At 42.0% G+C, this 21739-nt stretch overlaps 1 non-coding gene and 1 pseudogene across 1 annotated transcript; both read left to right on the top strand.

Annotated features, from left to right (window-relative positions):
• The window catches only part of LOC112631005, a 58361-nt pseudogene extending 42047 nt beyond the window's left edge, over positions 1-16314 (top strand).
• Positions 11694-11796, top strand: LOC112632294. Its single transcript, XR_003121351.1, has one exon. It is a non-coding gene; the product is annotated as a small nucleolar RNA U13 (small nucleolar RNA).
• Positions 16315-21739: the final 5425 nt, after the last annotated feature.

Below are 21739 nucleotides of genomic sequence, written 5' to 3'. Positions count from 1 at the left end.
TATGCACATGTACCCTAGAACTTAAAGTATAGTAATTTAAAAAAAAAAAAAAAGAAGAAGAAGAAAATTCTTTAGAAGAAAATTTTTAGAAGAAAAGTAAGAGTAAGATTAGATTACTGTGTAGGGGAGAAAACTAGAAAAGACAATGGAACTATTTAAATAGACTGGAGTCGAAGTCTGTTAGCTATGCTATCATATAGGCAGGTACCAAATTTATTAAGTTAAAAGCAGAGAAATAACAAAGAATGTTTTTTATGAACAAAGGTAATAAACAGATATGAACAAGGAAAAAAAAACCCACCAGTCCCCAGGATTACCCTTTATCAGGAACTTCAGAGAGTAGGACTCAAGAATCTGTTATCTTAACAGTTCCTCAGATGCTTTTTCTGTTGACCAATACCAACAGCATGTGAGAATTACTGCCCAGGGTACCAAGAGCAGCTCACACATATAGTAGCTGTATATAAATGTTCAATGAATGAGTAAATAAACAAATGAATCAAAACTGGAAATGCACCGGGCTCGGTAGTTTACACCTGTAATCCCAGCACTTTGGAGGCTGAGACGGGCGGATCACTTAGGTCAGGAGTTTGAGACTAGCCTGGCCAACATGGTGAAACCCTGTCCCTACTAAAAATACAAGAATTAGCTGGGCATGGTGGTGGGCACCTGCAGTCTCAGTTACTAGGGAGGCAGAGGCATGAGAATCGCGTGAACCCTTGAGGTGGAGGTTGCAGTGAGACGAGATCGTGCCATTGCACTCCAGCCTGGGGGACAGAGCAAGACTCTGTCTCAAAAACAAAAATAAATAAATAAAAATGTATTTGAAACACTGTGGAAATGAGCAACTCTGTGAGCTCTGACCACACCCGAGGCCTATTGGTCTATGAGTCTTCTAAGTATCTTGCTTCTTACATCATTTGGCCAGATAGATGCTGGCTCAACTCTGATCTGTGTTGCCTTATTCCATTTCACTCCTGAGCAGCCAGCAGGACCCTACCTCAAAAAACAAGCTGCTGAGCATGTGGCTAACACCTGTAATCCCAACACTTTGGGAGGCTAATCCCAGCACTTTGGGAAGCCGAGGTGGGCAGATCACCTGAGGTTGGGAGTTCAAGACCAGCCTGACCAACACAGAGAAACCCCATTTCTACTAAAAATACAAAATTAGCCGGGCATGGTGGTTGCATTCCTGTAATCCCAGCTACTCAGGAGGTTGAGGCAGGAAAATCACTTGAACCAGGGAGACTGAAGTTGCTGTGAACTGAGATTGTGCCATTGCACTCCAACCTGAGCAGCAAGAGCGAAACTGTCTCAAAAACAAACAAACTAACTAAAAAACAAAAAAAAAAAAAAAGAAAGAAAGAAAGCTTTGCCTTATTTATCTCCGGACTTGTAAAGTAAGGAGTTTGAATCCTAAATCCCAGTCCGCAGAAATGCCTACTGGCATTCAATATATTGCTAAAATAATTAATCGGAAAGCCATTAGGCTGAGAAGGCTGCAGTGCCTTGGGTTCCTACATAAGCAAACCAAAAGCCCACTCAGTGTACACAGTAAAACAAAGTATAAGCTTAACCAATCAGAAACCACAAACTGGCTGGGTGTGGTGGCTCATGCCTATAATCTCAGCACTTTGGGAGGCCAAGGTGAGCGCATTTGCTTGAGGTCAGGAGTTTGAGACCAGCCTGGGCAACATGGTGAAACCCCGTCTCACTGGGCATCATGAGCATGCAACTATAGTCCCATCTATTCAGGAGGCTAAGGTGGGAGAATCTCTTGAGCTTGGGAGGCTGGGCAGAGAGTGAGCTGTGATTGTGCCACTGCCCTCCAGCCTCAGCAACAGAGACCCTCAGCAACAGAGACCTTTTCAAAAAGAAAAGAAACCACAAGCTAACCGTTAGAGACATTAACAATCATAAACTGCCAACTCTAACCTCTAATTAGGGACTTTTCTCTTTAACCAAATATTTTATTTGTCTTGCTTGTGTGAGCACCTTATAAAAATTTCCTCATGTTCCCTCAGTGGAGCCCTGAATCACTTGTGATCTAGTGCCGCTTAATTTGTGAATCACTGAATGTTTAAATAAACTCATTAAAATGTTAAGGTGCTGAGGGCCAGGTGCCCTAGTTTGTGCCTGTAGTCCCATTTACTTGAGAGGCTGAGGCAGGAGGATCATTTGACCCCAGGCGTTGGGGCTGCAGTGAGCTATGATTATATCACTACACTCCAGCCTGGATGACAGAGCAAGATCCTGTGTCTGAAGAAAAAAATAAATAAAAATTTTATCTTGCTATGTACTGTTTACTTTGCATATGCTAGGCATAGCAGAGGATACAAAATAATTATAAACTTTGATACCTGCATGTATTAGTCCATTTTCACACTATTAATAAAGACATACCCAAGACTGGGTAATTTATAAAGAAAAAGAGGTTTAATGGACTCACAGTTCCACATGGCTGGGGAGGCCTCACAATCATGGCAGAAGGCAAGGAGGAGCAATGCCATGTCTTATGTGGCAGCAGGCAAGAGAGAGTGTGCAGGGGAACTGCCCTTTATAAAACCATCAGATTTCCAAAACTTATGCACTCACGAGAACAGCACAGGAAAAACACACCCCCATGAGTCAATTACCTCCCACCAGATCTCTCCCACAACACATGGGGATTATGGGAGTTACAATTCAAGATGAGATTTGGGAGGGGACATAGCCAAATTATATCACTGCCCTTGGATACTTTTTACATGTAATGTTGGAAAGAGGAAAAAATGTGTCATATCCTATGCTAAGAACTTTTGTTGACATCATTTAATTCATTCCTTGGAGCAATTCTATAAGAGGTGTGGTGGGGGGTGTATTATTATCTCTATCTCACAGGTTAAAAAAAAAGAAAAAAAAATCCCACAAAGCCTCAAGAGGTAAAATACCAGCTAAAGGTTATATATTGGCACAATTTGAATTTGAACTTCCCTGGCTCAGAACCCAAGCTATTGTTACTAACCAATTATACCTGCAAGTGCAATGGAAGTTACTACCCATTCAATATCTACCCAAGAAATATAAAGTATGCCTTTACTGTGCACTAGGCCCTGATGTAGATATAGATCACACATGGCAGACATTTAATAGTCACAGCAATGAGTGTTATGAAGGAAAACTGCAGGATGTTACACAGTAGCCTGTAACCAGTAACTTATCTTGGTCTGTTAAAGGAAAAATTACTCTGACACTTGTTAAAGACAGTAAAGCTGACTTTATTGGAGGAGGGCCATGGCAACGGGTATAGAAACGACTGTAATGAGGTCTTGCAGTGGGGGAAGGAGATTAGACTCAACTCTGACTCCAACAAAAACAAGGGAAATTCGTAACAAGTAGCGAGATGGGAGTCAGTGGTTGGAAAATTACTTAGAGGGAACATCAAGGATAAGGGGATTTCTGGCTAAATCAACTTCATAGGATTATTGTTGAGGTTAGCCTAGAGTGGTAAGATATGGGGGTAATGAGATACCAATGGTGGGGAATTTTTCACTAAATTGATTTAGTGGGATTTTTGTTCAAACTGGATTCTATGAGGACAGAGAGGGAAACCCAGAGAGGTTTATTCAAGCAGAGGACTCAGAGGAGGTTAATTAGAGTTTTGGCAAAAAGAGAGAGTCTTTGGCAGGTCTAAGGATTCAGCAAGTAGCTGAATCCTAAATCCAGCAACTCTACTTTCTTTTTTTTTTTTTTTTTTTTTGAGATGGAGTCTTGCTCTGTTGCCCAGGCAGGAGTGCAGTGGCGCGATCTTGGCTCACTGCAAGCTCCACCTCCTGGGTTCACACCATTCTCCTGCCTCAGCCTCCCAAGAGTAGCTGGGACTACAGGTGCCTACCACCACACCCGGCTAATTTTTTTGTCTTTTTTAGTAGAGACTGGGTTTCACTGTGTTAGCCAGGATGGTCTTGATCTCCTGACCTCGTGATCCGCCCGCCTCGGCCTCCCAAAGTGCTGGGATTACAGGCATGAGCCACCGTGCCCAGCCACAACTCTACTTTCTAGTTTCATAATCTAGGGGAAGGAACAGTTTATTATCTGCAACATAAGGGAAATAATGCAAATTCTAAGTTTTGTGAGGCTTACCAGATAAAATGTCAAAAGCACAAAAACCTAACAAAAAGTAAGCGCTTAATAAACATTACTTAGCAATTACTTTAAACATATATATTAAATACATATTACATTTAAATATTCATTATGATCAGGTCTGGAGAAAATTTAAGATGATGCAAACGCAGGGATAATAGCAGATGAAAATGAGGAGTAGAAACAGAGGAAGAAGCACAGGCAAAGGCCCTGAGGCATGAGAAGCAAGGCATCACAGAACTCGGTTTTAAGGTCCAGTCCTGCCTGGCTGAAAAAAAGAGAACCCTGCCAGGGGGAGCTGGAAAGATGGGTAAGGGACACACCAAAATGTCAACATGTATCAACTTATATACTTTAATTTTTAATTTATTATTATTTTTTTAAATTGAGATGAGGTTTTTGCTATGTTGCCAAGGCTGGTCTGAAACATCTGGGCTCAAATGATCCTCCCACCTTGGTCTCCTGAGTAGCTGGAACTACAGGCATGCACTGCCACACCAAGCTGACCTGTATTCTTTAAATATACACAGCATACTGGATGTCATATATACCTCAACAAATCTATTCAGTGTAATAAAATTGTAAGAAAAAATAACTGACTTTGATAAAGACAAAGGTAAAGACAGCAAAACAAAATAGCAGTGACCTTAATAGTTTACTTAAGTGGGCCGGGCGCGGTGGCTCAAGCCTGTAATCCCAGCACTTTGGAAGGCCAAGATGGGCGGATCACGAGGTCAGGAGATCGAGACCATCCTGGCTAAAACGGTGAAACCCTGTCTCTACTAAAAAAATACAAAAAAACTAGCCAGGAGAGGCGGCGGGCGCCTGTAGTCCCAGCTCCTCGGGAGCCTGAGGCAGGAGAATGGCGTGAACCCGGGACGCGGAGCTTGCAGTGAGCTGAGATCCGGCCACTGCACTCCAGCCTGGGCGACAGAGCGAGACTCCGTCTCAAAAAAAAAAAAGAAAAAAAAAATAGTTTACTTAAATGACATATGGTGGTGACTTGGATTACAATGGTGGCAACTGGAATGGGGAAAAAAAATAAGGGCTTGGCAATTGATTAGATATAGTGGATTTTCAGAATAAAGGAGAGAATGACATCTGGTGGATTTCCCTGATTTCTGGCTTGAGCAAACTGGATAGATGGTGGTATTGCAGGCTGGCTTCCTTGGGGTAACAGTCAAATTAGCATGCAGAACACTAACTAGCATGTTTTAGGGACCACCAGGGGAAAAGAGGAGAGAGAAGCAGAATCAGACAGACTGAGCAGTTGATCTATGATAAGTCCCAATAAAGGCCTTTGCCAACAGTACATGGAGTTCTGAAACTGAAATGTCCCTTCAGAATGGTCCTCAGATGAGATAAAAGGCCCAGATCTTTGTACCCTCACACCAATCAGTCATTTAGATGGTGGACACCTCTGAAAAGAGTTGTGACCTTGGGCAAGGCAGTTCTCATTAGCTGAGGCAATCTCAAAAGAAGGCTCAGTCTCAAAGAGGGCCATTCTCACCCAGCACTCCCAAGAACTCTAAAATAAGTCATTCCTTCCCCAAGAGGGACCGGGCAGCACATCTCAGTGTCCACCGCCGTTGGTGGTTCTCTCACTGAGACACAGAACCCTTATTTCTCAAATGGGTAAAAACTTTACATATTTAAAAAATACAAGGGAGGCGTGGTGGCTCACTCCTGTAATCCCAGCACTTTGGGAGGCCAAGGCGGGAAGATCACTTGAGGCCAGGAGTTCAAAACAAGCCTGGCCAATATGGCAAAACCCCATCTCTACTAAAAATACGAAAATTAGCTGGGTGTGGTGGTGCATTCCTGTAATCCTAGCTACTTGGGAAGCTGAGGCAGGAGAATCAATTGAACCCAGGAGGTAGAGGTTGCAGTGAGCCAAGATCATGCTACCGCATTCCAGTCTGGAAAACAGAGCAAGACCTTATCTCAAAATAAAATAAAATAAAAATCCCAAACAAACAAACAAACAAAAAAACCACAACCATCAGTCATGTGCTATACTAGTTTGTTAATAAAATTTTAAATTTGCAGCTAGACACATGCCTGTAATACCAGCACTCTGGGAGGTCGAGGCAGGAGAATCCCTTGAGCCCAGGAGTTTGAGACCAGCCTAAGCAACATAGTGAGACCCCCATCTCTACCAAAAAAAAAAAAAGAAAGAAAGAAAGAAAAGAAAAGAAAGAAAGAAAAAGAAAAGAAGGAAGGAGGGAGGGAGGGAGGGAGAGGGGAAGAAAGAAAAAAGAAAAGAAAAGAAAAGAAAAGATTAGCTGGGCAAGGTGGTACACACCTGTAGTCCCAGTTTCTTGGGAGGCTGAGGCAGGAGAATCACATGAGCCTTAGCAGTTGAAGCTACAGTGAGCTGTGATCAGCCACTGCACTGTAGCCTGGATGACAAAAATAAATACATTTTACATTTAATGGTCACAAATGGGTTTTAGAATGCTTGCCTTCTGAAATCACACCATTGCAAGAATAAATCCCTAGTTTCTTAAGAGAATCATGATGGAGTTTCTGTGGAAGCAAAAACAATCCAAGGAAACAATACAGCCCTGCCTACTTCTCTCAACGTCTACTGCAGGATTCGAGCCTCCTCTCACTACTCCTTGGATTATCGTTATAGCCCCTACCACAGCTGCTCCTGTGCCAGGCAAACCATTCTTCACATTTCAGCTAAAGAAAGGTTTCAAACACTAATCATTTATAGCTCCAGCAGCTAGCACAATCACTGGTACATAGTTTACACTCAATTAATACTTGTTGAAGGAAAAAGTCACTAAGGAATAATATACATTAAGCTGTATTTCCTATGTGATAGCAATAAAATTTACACATTTTATCTAGACTATGTAATATCCCAGTTTAAATCTAATCATTGGCTCCTATTGCCCTCAGTCACACAAACTCAGTTTACATGACTTTTTGCAGTCTGGTCTCTGATCATCTCTGAAGTTTTGCTTTTTGGCCCCCTTTTTCACCTTCCCCCCACCCCCTCCACCTCTTCCCTTTTACTTTAGGAACAACGGAGCTATCAAGCTGTTTTTTAAAATCCTCAAACATGCCATGTTCCATTTCGCTTTTGGGATCTTTCCATACACTGGTTTCTCTGCCTGAAACATTCTTCACCCTTCACTATATGCAAGTTAACTGCCTCCCTTTCCCCACAGCTTGCCCCATCACTTCCTGTCATATCTGCACACACACACACAGACAGAACACACCCTCACTCATAACATATATTCATATGCGTATCTAATTCCTATAAACTGTTGGGGATGAATTCTGGGCAGAAATGTAGTTATAAGCATTTATCAGGCTGCACTATGACCCACTTCCTCATAAGAGAAAGTCGTGTAACACTAGATACTGACCATTTGCACCTCGATATTTCCTACTGATAGGATTTCTAACATTAGAATCATTAGGCTTTTAAGAACAGCTTAAGGCTGGACGCAGCTGCACACGCATGTAGTCCCAGCACTTTGGGAGGCTAAGGTGGGCGGATCACCTGAGGTCAGGAGTTCGAGACTAGCCTGGCCAACATGGTAAAACCTCGGCTCTACTAAAAATACAAAAATTAGCCAGGTGTGGTGGTGGGCGGCTGTAATCCCAGCTACTTGGGAGGCTGAGGCATGAGAATCACTTGAACCCGGGAGGCAGAGGTTGCAGTGAGCTGGGATCTCACCATTGCACTCCAGCCTGGGCAATAAGAGCGAGTAAGAGCAAGACTCTATCTCAAAAAAAAAAAGAACTGCTTAAACAGATCCTGAATTTCAAACAGAACAGCTGACACCAACTAGTTTAAAGATCTCCACAGAGCAGCCTAGTTAGCACGAGAATACGGTTTCTTCATCTCCTGCCCCATGACTTCACTCTGCACTCTTCAACCCATCAACTATGTCTACACTTCAGCCCACTCTGAAACCCTTAAAAACCCAAGCCCTAAGCTCCTCACAGCCATATGATTAAATCTTTCTCTGCTGCAACCCTGCATATTGACTTGCAACCGATCTATTATGGCTATATTCCCTGACCCCCACTGTCCCTGGAAATTTGGGTTAGGTGCCTTCCTTTGGACTCACATGGCACTTTTAATTCTCTCATCAGAGAATTTATCATCTGTGATGGTTGTTTTTCTTTGTCAACTTGGCTGGGCTACTATGTCAATATTTGGTCAAACATTATCCTGAATGTTTCCATAAAAGTGGTGTTTCGTTTTGTTTTGTTTTGTTTTGGAGACAGAGTCTCTCTTTGTCACCCAGGGTAGAGTGCGGTGGCCCGATCTCGGCTCACTGCAACCACCACCTCCCAGGTTCAAGCAATTCTCCCGTGTCAGCCTCCCAAGTAGGTGGGATTACAGGCACGTGCCACCACACCTGGCTAAATTTTGTATTTTCAGTAGAGCTGAGGTTTCACCATGTTGGCCAGTGTGGTCTCAAACTCCTAACCTCAACTGATCCACCTGCCTTGGCCTCCCAAAGTGCTGGGATTACAGGCATGAGCCACTTCATCCAGCCTATAAAAGTGTTTTTGTTTTGTGGGAGGGGGTGGGGGGGTGATTATATTAACTGTAAATGGATGTATTTTGACCTCCATAATGTGGGTGGGCCTCATACAATCAGGTGAAGGCCTAATAGAACAAAGACTGACCTCCCCCAAAGGAATTCTTAAGTATGGCAGCCTTTTGAGTTAAACTACAACTTGGTCTCTTTCCTGTCTCCAGTCTGTTGACCTATACATCCTATTGGTTCTGTTTCTCTGGAGGACTTGTCACTTTTAATCATAATTACTTATAATTTCACCCCACTCTCATCCCACTTGAATAGAATCTCCTGAGAACAGAAATTTAAACTGTTTTATTCATTTTTATGTCTTCTGTAGCCTGATATATCATGCCTTTTGTTTTGTTTTGTTCTGTTTTTAGACAGAGTTTCACTCTGTTGTCCAGGCTGGAAAGCAGTAGCAAGATCATAGCTCATTGCAGACTCAAATGCCTGGGCTCAAGAGATCCTCCAGCCTCAGCCTCTCAAGTAGCTGAGATTATGGGCACACACCTGGCTAATACATAGGTAATACGGAATATTGTTTTATGTTTTTTATGGAATATTGAAATGAAGAGTTTCATTTCACTGCAATTCACCAAGGCTGTTAAATACTTTGAGATACCTTTTCTCAATTCTCTTTCAATCACTATTCTCCTTTCTCTCTTCTATCAAGACTGTGCCCTAGGAAGTTAACAATGGTCCAATCTCCAGAGTATTGCACTAATTCCCATTTGAAGCAATTATCTCACTGAGACTCTCAGCAACTCATAGAAATATTTCTGAAATAATCATTTAACTAACCCCAGCAGACATAAGAATAGAGAAGAGAAAGAGAAACAAACCAAATAACCAAACTAGGTACAAGCTACTGGTGACATTGTAACATATAAAATTCTCTCTTCTACCACAAGCCTAAAAATTATTCAAAATACCTAATCCCAATGGTAACCAAAAAATGTACTATCAATCCTCTCTTAATTACTATGAAGCAATAAAAGATTTGAAATCGGATAGTTTTATTTATACATATACCTAATTGGTTGGGCAGCAGATACATAAAAAGTTTCGTATACTTTAAGAAATGCTACAAGCCCCAGAGTTTTAATTTTAGAAATAATTATTGAGCACTGTATTCATATTGATTAGTAATATCTCAAGGATTTGCTTTTTGGCCTAAAAAAAATTAAGAAATTACAATATTCTGTACCTTCAATTACCACCTGGCTATTTTCCTTTTGTAAATTTTTCCTGTTCTGCCTTTGTTGTGACCCCTTTCCCTTTGTGATCTTCCCCTTAGAATCGGTGCCTTTTATCGCTACTCATTTCCTGACTCAGGTGAACTTACAGCCTAAGGTAAAAATGGGAGACAGCAAAGTTTGTTTTCTCCGTCTCTCCCCTCTTTCCCTCCCTTCTGCCTGCAGCTCTGTGAGGGACTAAATCTTCCAGATATTCTGTGCTTATTAACAACACAGCACCCCCTTGACTTGGAATCCATAGCTGTAAGAACTTAGTTTCTCCTGTCAGCTAAGAAAACTCTTGGAAAATTTTTGGTGGACAGTAAATGCCAGGTAATCCAGACTTCATTAATTTATGACATAAGAAATAAATACAACTTTTAGCCAAACTGTCCCCTTTATTCAATCATAAAAAGAGTTTGCTAAGACAATAAACAGACTGGTAATTAAAATATTTATCAGCTGGGTGCAGTGGCTCACGCTTGTAATTCCAGCACTTTGGGAGGCTGAGATGGGTGGATCACCCGAGTTTAGGAGTTCGAGACCAGCCTGGCCAATGTGGTGAAACCCTGTCTCTACTAAAAATGCAAAAATTAGTTGGGTGTGGTGGTGGGCACCTGTAATCCCAGCTACTCGGGAGGCTGAGGTAGGAGAATTGCTTGAACCCAGGAGACAGAGGTTGCAGTGAGCTGAGATCACACCACTGCACTCCAGCCTGGGGGACAAGAGCAAGACTCCATCTCAAAAAAATAATAATAAAATAAAATAAAATATTTATGCTATTTGGCCTGCCGCAGTGGCTCATGCCTGTAATCCTAGCACTTTGGGAGGCTGAGGCGGGTAGATTGCCTGAGCTCAGGAGTTCGAAACGAGCCTGGGGAACACGGTAAAACCCCATCTCTAAAATAAAATAAATAAATCAATAAATAAATAAATCACCTGGGTGTGGCAGCATGCACCTGTAGTCCCAGCTACTCGGGAGGCTGGGGCAGGAGAATGGCTTGAACCCGGGAGGCGGGGGTTGCAGTGAGCCAAGATCACACCACTGCACTCCAGCCTGAGTGACAGAGTGAGACCCCATCTCCAAAAAAAAAAAAAATTATCCTTTTATATATAATGTAAAATTTTACATATAATGTATAATATAAATATTATCATGTATTTAATATCTAGCCCCTCACAAGTTGGCCAAAGGCCTTTTTTCTGGGAGGCGGGGGAATGGAGTTTCGCTCTGTCGCCCAGGCTGGAGTGCAGTTGCAGGATCTCAGCTCACTGCAGCCTCCGCCTCCCAGGTTTAAGCAATTCTCCTGCCTCAGCCTCCTGAGTAGCTGGGACTACAGGCGTGTGCCACCACGCCCGCCTAATTTTTTTTTATTTTTAGTAGAGATGGGGTCTCACTGTGTTAGCCAGGATGGTCTTGATCTCCTGACCTCAGGTGATCTGCCTGCCTCGGCCTCCCAAAGTGCAGGGATTACAGGTGAGAGTCACCACGCCTGGCCCCTTTTTTTCTTAGTTTTTGTTTTTCCGGACCCCCCAAAGGTGATTTGTTGAAGCACTAGCAATATTTTTCTTATCTTTATTAGCAAATGTACGACATCTGTTGATGTTTATAAACTGAGATTACATTTTCATGCAGTATTTGGGTATTTTGGTTTTCCTTACACCAGGCTTATCATGTTTCACAGTTTTTAACAAAATATGGTTTGCTGGATCATTGATAAAAAGAAAACAAAATTGTCAAATGCACCTAAACACTTAAGAAACACAACTGCTGATCCTTTTGTAGTTCATAAGTGTGATGATTCGGTGTTCACATGCATGTATGAGATGTGCTGCCCTCAAACCTTGTTATGACGTGGTCCATTCCCCATCCGATGTGAAAATTTAAAAATTTTAAACAAAGAAGAGAGAAAAAAGGAAAATTACTACTAATAAAGTATGATACTTTTATGATCATTTTGTTTTCAACTACCATAAAATTTCAGTGCCTACAGGATTATGGAATCAATCACAATGAGAAGGGTAGAAACTTAACAAAATAATTAGCAAATAAGGCTGGGCAATCACAAAGCAAATAGGTCATACTGTTTGGAGAGTGAATTCGTTTTCAATAAGAAGCTAGTTTGCCTGATTCCACACCACCAATTGGAAATTTGATAATGTTACCCTAAAATGATTGTTTAAATAGAAGCGTTGTAAATTAAATGAGAAGTTTTCATTCCATCTGTCATGAAGACATTTTTAACAAATTTGTCTACAATGGTGGAGTGTCAGGAGAAGTGCAAATAATCCAAGTCAAAGTAAACTATAAAAGAGTATTAGTTGGCTTTAGATATTGTACCAGTACAAGGAGACTTCAGTCACATTTTCCCCAATAAATTGGAAACAAAGGCAGTAAGACTGCTCTCTAAAAGTTAAACTTTAAGATCACATACATAGCTAGGAGCAGAAATAAGCAAAGCCACCTTTAAAACACACACTGGTTTGATTTAACTGTAACTTGATTTTTCTTGAAATAATATTGCTAAGCGGTTTGGGTAGCCATGGAAACAGAGAAAGTCACATACAGGGGCACTTTAGGGCCAGGGCCATCCAAGTGCTGCTAAGGAGAGAAAGAGTACAAATCAACAGCTCAGCAGGATGTCCCCACCACATTGGAGATCAGTGCAGCCATTGGAAATTGAGAACTACTATTTTCAGAACAAAATTGTCCTGTTGTGAAGATAGATGAATCAAGAAAAGTCTATACATATAACTCCACTTGTTCAGAATAGGTGTTCATCAAGCAACCTTCTGATAATACCTTGGTTTCCTGAATAGGTTTGGCTACACAGAAAATGCACTCAGAGGGGCCAGATACAGTGGCTCACACCTGTAATCCCAGCACTTTGGGAGGCTGAGGCAGGCGAATCACATGCGGTCCGGAGTTTGAGACCAGCCTGGCCAACATGGCGAAACCCCGTCTCTACTAAAAATACAAAAATTAGCCTGGCGTGGGGGCGCCTTTGTGTAATCCCAACTACTCGGGAGGCTGAGGCAAGAGAATCACTTGAACCTTGGAGGTGAAGGTTGCAGTGAGCCAAGATCACGCCACCTGGGCAACAGAGTGAGACTCCATCTCAAAAAAAAAAGAAAGAAAAAGAGATAAAGAGAGAAAGAGAGAAAGAAAGAAAGAGAGACAGAGAGAAAGAAAGAAAAAGAGATAAAGAGAGAAAGAAAGAAAAAGAGAAAGAGAAGGAAAGAAGGCAGGCAGGCAGGCAAGGAAAGAAGGAAGGGGGGAGGGGGAGGGAAGGGAAGGAAGGGGAGGGGGAGGGAATGAGAAAATGTACTCAAGAAAAGACAACACCTTGGGTCCATGCTGGAACACTGGAGACATTCTCTTTCTGGCAAAAAGTTAAAAAAAAAAGAAAGGAAAAAAAGTATTGGCTTTGCAGTTGTGAGTGTTCAAGCATATAAATTAAAGCTCTTGGAAATTAATAACTTAATACATGTCAGTCTTATGACCTTGGTTAATTTAAGTTCATCTGATTGCTGAAGTTGTGTTCCATTGCTCAAGACAGATGTTTTGGCTGGGCATGGTGGCTCATGCCTGTAATTCCAGCACTTTGGGAGGCCAATGCAGGAGGCTTGCTTGAGCTCAGGAGTTCGAAACCAGCCCAATCAACATAGCAAGACCTCGGCTCTACTGGGAAAAAAACAAAACAAAACAAAAAAAAAACAACGCCAGGTGTGGTGGCAAGCACCTGTAGTCCCAACTACTTGGGAGGCTGAGACAGAAGGATTGCTTGAGCCTGGGAGGTTGAGGCTTCAGTGAGCTGTGATCGTGCCATTACACTCCAGCCTTTGTAGCAAAGTGAGACCCTGCCTCAAAAAACAAAGAAAGATGTTTTTTGTGACCAGGACACTGTAGACCAGATCCTAGAAGATCGTAGAAATTCACTAAAGTAATGCTTCCTTGTCCTCTTGTGGATGATCAGTGGGCTTTCCCCTGGCAATGACCCTATATCAATAAGAAAAACTTTTTCTTTTCTTCTTTTTAATTTTTTTGAGAGTCTCGCTGCAGCTTCAACCTCCTGTGCTCAAGTGATCCTTTTGCCTCAGCCTTCCAAGTCCAAGTAGCTAGGACTACAAGCATGTACTTCTACGCCTAGCTAGCTTTTTTACTTTTTAATTTTTTTTGCAGAGGTAGGGTCTCACCATGTTGCCCAGATTGGTCTTGAACTCCTGGTCTCAAGCAATCCTTTTGCCTTGACCTACCAAAGTATTAGTATTACAGGCATGAGCCACCAAGCAAGCCCAGACTTTTCAACTTCAAATTAAATCAGTGGGGAGGGAGGTGTTCATAATTTACCTCTGTTTATTATTTCATTTATTTTAATAATGAATGAAATAAATGCTACAGTGATAATTCCATGGACATACACCAGCTACGGGCGGGGAAGATCGTTCAGACCAGAAGTGGTAAGAAATCCTTGAATTTTTAAATAAGTCATAGGTAGTTCACAAAGAGGACAAAAGATACCATTTACTAAACATTCACCACCTGTTCTGACATAATATTATCATCATTATAGTCTCCCACTTCCAGATACACTCATCTGCCTATGTTACACTTGTGGTAAAAGCCAGCATGGGTGAACTTTACTATTCAACGGAGCTGAACACTGTGCTGCAGAGATCATAAAAATAAACTGAATGGCTTATTTCACATCCATAATCAGGAACTTAAAAAGTGCTCTCAGTAGCCCATGTTACTCTGTTCCTCACACTAGTTTTACTTTCACTCTCTGTGATAACTTTCCAATACACCAAGACTTCTCAGCTTGCCCCCAAATTCACTGAGAACATACTGGCAAACTGCTGATTCAACCATTTACACATCCACCCACCAGACATAAGAGGGCTCATTTAACTGAGGCTTATTATCATCTTGTAAATGTGCTCAATTTAAGACTTCTTGGAAAGGTCTCAGGTCCAAGCTTCGTCCTGAAAAGATAATTCTGATTGCAGAAACTCCCTCCGTCCAGCAGGAAGCGCCAGCACCCTCTGCCGGGGTCAGGTCGCCACGGAGGCCTCACGTGATCCCGCCGTCTCTGCGCAGGAGTGTGGTCTTGCGGAGATTTGCCCTACGTACTTAGCGTCATGACGTAGTACGTAGGGGCTGGCTAGCCGCCATCTTGCTTCTTTTTCTCTCTCGCTGGCTGGCTCCCTCTCGGGAAGGTGCGAAAGTGCTTTGGCGGTTTGTCCATCCGCAGCTTTGGCTTTTCCAGTCCGGTGGCCCTTCCGGCCACCCCTTTAACCCCAGCTTTCCCTCCCCCTTCTTTCGATCAGAGATCGGCGGAGACCCTAGAAGTGCGCAAACTTGACACTCACCCTGACCGGTAAGGAAAGCGAGGGTGTGGGGGCCGCGATCAAAGAGGGCCCCGTCGGGAACGGCCGGCCTGCGGCCTGGGGCGTGGGAGCGCACCCAGACCTTGGCGCCTGCAGGCTAGGGGGCAGCGTGAAGAGGGCCTCGGGTCCGGGCATCTCCCTTCTCTTTGGTTACCATCATCTCTGTGTCTGGGGAAGTCGGCCTCCAGCCTGGGGAGCGGAAAACCGGAGTCAGACCCGCCCCATGTGGTCTGCAGCGGGAGTTCTGGACCGGTCTGTCTTGCTACCACCCAGACCCCAGTCCTGGCCCTGCGAGGGGATTACGCATGTTGCCGGGTAAGCGAAGGGGTTTTCCGTCTTCCTGGACTGGCGGACGTGCAAGTCTTTTTTTTTTTTTTTTAAGTGTGGGGTATGTGTTCCCCCAAACAACTGAAGGACTCAGCCGGGGCCTTCACTCTCTCTCCCTGTGTAGTGAGGGTGGGACTTGCAATGAACAATGTATAGGAGGGTCTGGATTAAAGACCTGATGAGATGAGAGGCTCTTCGGGGAATCAAGACCAACCCTACTTCCGCTAGGGAAGTGCTGCCCAACTCCAGAGGAGGATTTGGGTAGTCTTTTCACACTCTAGGCCGCTCCATCCTCTAACTTGCGTGGTAAATCTCGGTAGCTCCCTGTCTTTGAGATAGCGTTGGTATTGGTGATGTTAGGGTAAAGGCCCCGTTTTAGGACTGAAGAAAAGGGCATGGGGCCAGTGGAGACGTTGATAGAGGCTTCCTTCCTTTGAATGAGATGAATACCTTTAATTTAAAGGGATGTATGTGTGTTTTGACATTATTTGGGATCTTTTGAGGGTCTGACATGCCTGATCTTTGCTGGCTTATAAAGCTACCCGGATTTCCGCATTGGCAGGTCTTCAGCCTGGATTCATATTCATACCTCGTTAGAGTACTTAGAATTGTACAGTAGGCGGCTCTGCTGTAAGATTTTCATTTGGAACGCACCAGAAGAATCGGAGGATTTTTGATTGTTGAGTACTTAATAGCTTACTCCTGCAAATAAAAATAATACGGTGATATTAAGCACCTACCAAGCCTAACCCCAGCATTTTTCAAAACTAGGTTTCACCTCCCATATTGGTAATTAAGATGCTGCTTTGACTGGAGCCATTTTTAGGTGTGTGTCACAGATGCACTGCAGCATCTTTTCTGGCTCACCCCAAATGCATTGATCCCCTAAAATATTAGGAATAGATTGAATTTGAATTTTGTCTTTAGCATGTAGTCAAATAGTATTTCTCTCCTTTTCTGTAAATGGATTTTCAGAATATAGCCTTTTTAAGTGATTTTGTTTGCTCTGCTTAGCTTATGTGTGGCTGTTCTCCATTAGGTGACCCTTTGCTATACACTGAGCACAGTAATAAGCCCTTTTCATACATATTTTTTTTAAATCCCCGCAACAGACCTTTGAGGGAAATGGTAATTCTGATCATCCCCATTTTACAGATGAGGAAATGAAATCTGAGAGAGTAGTCTGACCAAGGTCACTTAGCGGTTATTGGTAGTATTGTGTAGGTTCAGTTCCATACTGTCTGAACCCAAAGGGGATGCTCTATACCTTCAACCTGCCTTGTAAATTATAAACTGTAGTAACTAAATAAGATAAAGCATTATTAACTGGTAGTTTTTCTTTAGCTTGACTAGTTTATGAACATGGTTGCATGCTAAGGTTAAAGTGTTGCAAGTTGTAAAAATGGATTATATACACTTTGGAGGTGGGGTAGAGGCTAATTTTTTTTGCGTCCTTTTCTATTTGAGTGCTTAGAAATAACTTAAAACTAACTCTACCATGTCATAGATACAATTTCTAAATTTGAGCATCTGACATATTATTGGTAGAATTCTCCTTCATCTGTAAAATAGTGATGATAATAGGACTTTCCTCAAAGGCTTATTATAGGAGTAAAAAAAGATAATGGATAATATATGTAAAGGACTTCTTACTATGCTTAGTACATCGTAAAAGGTCAACTAATAACGGGGGGAGAATGGTAGGATATTGGTAGAAGAAAATACTCTCTTCCAAGCAATAAATAATCTGTATATTCTCAGGGTGATGTGTATATTTCTTTAGGTATGTAAGAAAATTTCACCTCCCCTTATCCCTAATATATCTATTTATATGCAGGATTTTGCTTCTTAGCCATTTCTTTATGCTCTACAGTAAATATCCTTGGGATGAGTATCTTGTTCATAGCTGAAAATGCAGAAGTTCTGGCTCATTCCAGTCCCCTGTCGTCTTCTTACCCCCACTCCACACTCTTTACTGATAAAATGTCTTTGAAGATTATATTATATCCCTGTCTCCCTCCAAGTGTCACCCCTAAACACTGCTTCAGTTTGTTAAATCAGGTAACTTGTGTTTTGGATGCTATTTATGTGATATTTATAAATGACAAGGATTGATGACTGGTGAAATGTTACATAAGTTAGTACAGAATTGTATTCTTACAGTGAAGGAGATAAAAAAGTTGTATCTGAGTTATGACATACTTTTACTTCGGTAAAGCGTGATTTTGTCACCTTATGAATAGGACAACACAATGAAAGCTTATCTCAGTCTATGTTAATTGTTGCTTACAAGTCTGAGAGTTACTATGTTAGTTTTCTGAGTCACAACATTTTAAATTCCTGGCTAATCTCATTGATGCATCAGCCAGAACACCTTTGTGGATAAATGCGTTCTATAGAGAGAGGGTAACTTTAGTAAATTTTCTATTTAAGAGACAGACCTAACTCTGTTGCCCTGGCTGAACTCTAACTCCCGGGCTCAAGAGATTCTCCTGCCTCAGCCTCTCAAGTAGCTGGGACTAGAAGTGCCTACCATTGCTCCCAGCATTGCCAGTTACACTTCTAGTCCTTATTTTCCTCCAAGTTATCAGAAAGCATGTTTTGGGGCCTGTGACTACATGCCAGCAAATCCAGTCAAACAAGGGCTGTTACTTAGTTTCAACAGGAAATTTTTGTCTGATTGGCAGACATGATTGGCTGATATCTAAGAGTCTGAACAAAAGATTGCAATGAAATTATTACGTGAAATATAGTCAGTGTGATATACTCACCCCTGTGTGGTGCTGCTATGTCCTCAACATTAAGGGAAGATGGGATATCATTTGTGGAGCACGTCTGGTATTAAAAAAACTACTGGATATTATGTATGTAGCATACTACATAGCAATACATAGTACCTAGTAATTTTTCTATTTTCTGTGTTCTGATATTAGTTTGTTTTCCTCTACTAGACTGTTTCCATGTCCTCATCACCTTGTATGGTGGTTGGCGTATACCTAGAGTTTATATGTTACTGAATGAATGAGGGTCAGAAACACAAAAGAATAGACCCACAAGATTAACTGATAAATATCTTATTGGAGCGAAAGGAAATGCTGTCAGGTTTTTTCCTTTACCTCTAAGAATAGTATCACAGGTAACCTTCAAAGAGTTTGTATTAAATAGCATGCATTGTGAGATTTATTTACATCTGATTTTTAAAATTTTTAGCTTATTCAACAAAGATTAAATATTCTTTTAATTTTGTAAGGCCCAGTGAATCAGAGCAATATGACATTTGGTCCACTCCCAAGGTGTTCACAGCCTTGAGGATTAATGTTAAAAGTTATCTTGTAATCTTTGGATTCATGCTAGAAGATTAAAAAGGTGTATTAAGAAGGTAAGGGAAATTTGGTGCAGAAAATTACTGATAGTACAGATTGAGTGCCTAGTTGATTATAAGTGAAACAGTGATGGCTAAGAAAAATCAAGAATAATTGTGATTATTATTTCTTGAGCACTTACTATGCCATGTACTAAACTATTTTGTGAATGATCTATTTAAATCCATACTGCAGAAAGCCGAAAAGGAAGAGATTTAAGTAATTTGCTCAAAGTTACTTAGCTTCTAAGTGGTAGAAATGGCATTTGAATTATTGATCCAGAGCCTGAGTGCCTAACTCAACTACATGGGTTTCCTAGTGGCCGGTATTTTCCAAACTTAAATCATTCACAGTTTCTGCTTCGTCTCAAACCACCTGCCTGTTACTTAATATTTTTCTTCAACTCAATTCGCTGTCTTTTAATTGAATGAATTTAAAAGAAATTTTTTTTTCTTTTTTAGATGGAGTCTCACTCTGTTGCCTAGGCTGGAGTGCAGTGACGCTGTCTTGGCTCACCGCAACCTCTCCCTTCCGGTTTCAAGTGATTCTCCTACCTCAGCTTCCTGAATAGCTGGGATTACAGGCACCCGCCACCACGGCTGGCTAATTTTTGTATTTTTAGTAGAGATGGGGTTTCACCATGTTGTCGGGCTCATCTCGAACTCCTGACCTCGTGATCCGCCCACCTCGGCCTCCCAAAGTGCTGGGATTACAGGCATGAGCCCCCGAATCTGGCCATTTAAAAGAAAATTTTTATGATTATTTGGCGTTAGCATCCCCCCAATGTATTTTAAAATAAACATGATTTTACATAATTTTCTATGGATCACTTAAAATCATCCAATATACTACCAGTCTTTGTATTCCACCCTTTGGGACATTACTGCTATAAGAAATGAATACTGGATAGGATCAGGCCACAGTTACAGTTAATGAAGGTCAAAAGCCTAGAATGGAATAGATTGATAAAATAGGAAATGGCAGCATTACAGGGATAGAGATACGAATTAGAGTCTTAACTACATACTTGAGACAACCACTTTCATGATAAACTGCAAAGCAGTAGGTTTATTTAGATAGAGAAATGTAACAGGATGTCTAGGACAGTCTGTGGCAAGGGAAAAACAAGACAAAATAAGGAAGCCACTATAGAAATCGGGGCAGAAGAGAGTAATCTAAAAACAGGATTATTAGAGCTAAATGTAGCAGAGTTCAGAAAAATATGTGACACGTAGTCTTTGGATTTGGCTGTGAGATCCTTGGTGACCTTAAAATAATCTAGGTCAAGTTACAAAGGTGAAAGGTTAAAGGGATAGGAGGAGAAATCTCTTGATTTTTAGATATATTGAATACTCAAAGTGGACTCTGGACTAATTGTTTTATTTTTTTTTTTTTTTAGACGGAGTCTCGCTCTGTCACCCAGGCTGGAGTGCAGTGGCCGGATCTCAGCTCACTGCAAGCTCCGCCTCCCGGGTTCACGCCATTCTCCGGCCTCAGCCTCCCAAGTAGCTGGGACTACAGGCGCCCGCCACCTCGCCCGGCTAGTTTTTTTTTTTTTTGTATTTAATAGAGACGGGGTTTCACCATGTTTGCCAGGATGGTCTCGATCTCCTGACCTTGTGATCCGCCCGTCTCGGCCTCCCAAAGTGCTGGGATTACAGGCTTGAGCCACCGCGCCCGGCAATTGTTTTAAACAATTGTTTTAAACCTAGGTTTAGTCCTTTTTGTCACTTTGTGCCAGCTGTTAATTTTGGGGCAAGTTAACCTGGCTTAAGTTTTAAATATGTTGATTTATGATATAAGGATAATATCCATTTCCCCTATCTCAGAAGACTGTACTATATTTCTATATATCTTCTGAATTTAATATTCTTGAGTATTACACAATATCAAGACATGAGTCTTGACCATATTTAAAGCAGAAAAGAGAACCATGAAAAGGGAAAATTAAAGATAAAGGGAGGATAGGTTCCCTATGAGGTTGGAAGATCCCTTCTGAATAAATCTTTTTTTTTTTTTTTTTGAGACGGAGTCTTGCTCTGTCGCCCCAGGCTGGAGTGCAGTGGCCGGATCTCGGCTCACTGCAAGCTCCGCCCCCCGGGTTTACGCCATTCTCCTGCCTCAGCCTCCCGAGTAGCTGGGACTACAGGTGCCCGCCACCTCGCCCTGCTAATTTTCTTGTATTTTTAGTAGAGACGGGGTTTCACCGTGTTAGCCAGGATGGTCTCGATCTCCTGACCTCGTGATCCACCCGTCTCGGCCTCCCAAAGTGCTGGGATTACAGGCTTGAGCCACCGCGCCCGGCCCTGAATAAATCTTGAGTCTGAAGGATAAGAGATGGATGCATGTATGTGGTTGGAGAATGGGTATCCAAGTTAATAATTCATTTTTTTCTTCCCTGTTTGCCAGTGAACAATCTGAAGGTACAGGGCTGCTATATATGTTTGTGCAGCTTGTGTACTGCCCAAAGACGCTGGACTGAAGGAAGCAACAAGTCAGCCTGTGTTCTGCTTGCAGAGTCCTGTGCCCTAGCTTAGGCCTCCCAGAGGAAACTGCGCCTCCCCTTCTCCTCTCTCCGAGGCGTCGGCTCCTTGCCAAAAGTTTCTGTATTTCCCCAGAAGGATGTATTTTTCCTAGTTACATAAAGGCCCTATGGAGACCAATGGATACTCTGAAAGACTCCTTAAGGAGACATATTAAGGATACATTTAGAACAACGTCAAAAACAATTGGGAAATTG

Source organism: Theropithecus gelada, chromosome 9 (assembly GCF_003255815.1).
Source record: "Theropithecus gelada isolate Dixy chromosome 9, Tgel_1.0, whole genome shotgun sequence".
NCBI classification, from domain to species: Eukaryota; Metazoa; Chordata; class Mammalia; order Primates; family Cercopithecidae; genus Theropithecus; species Theropithecus gelada.
Note: the sequence above shows the minus strand (reverse complement) of the source record. Positions and strands in the feature narration are given on the sequence as shown.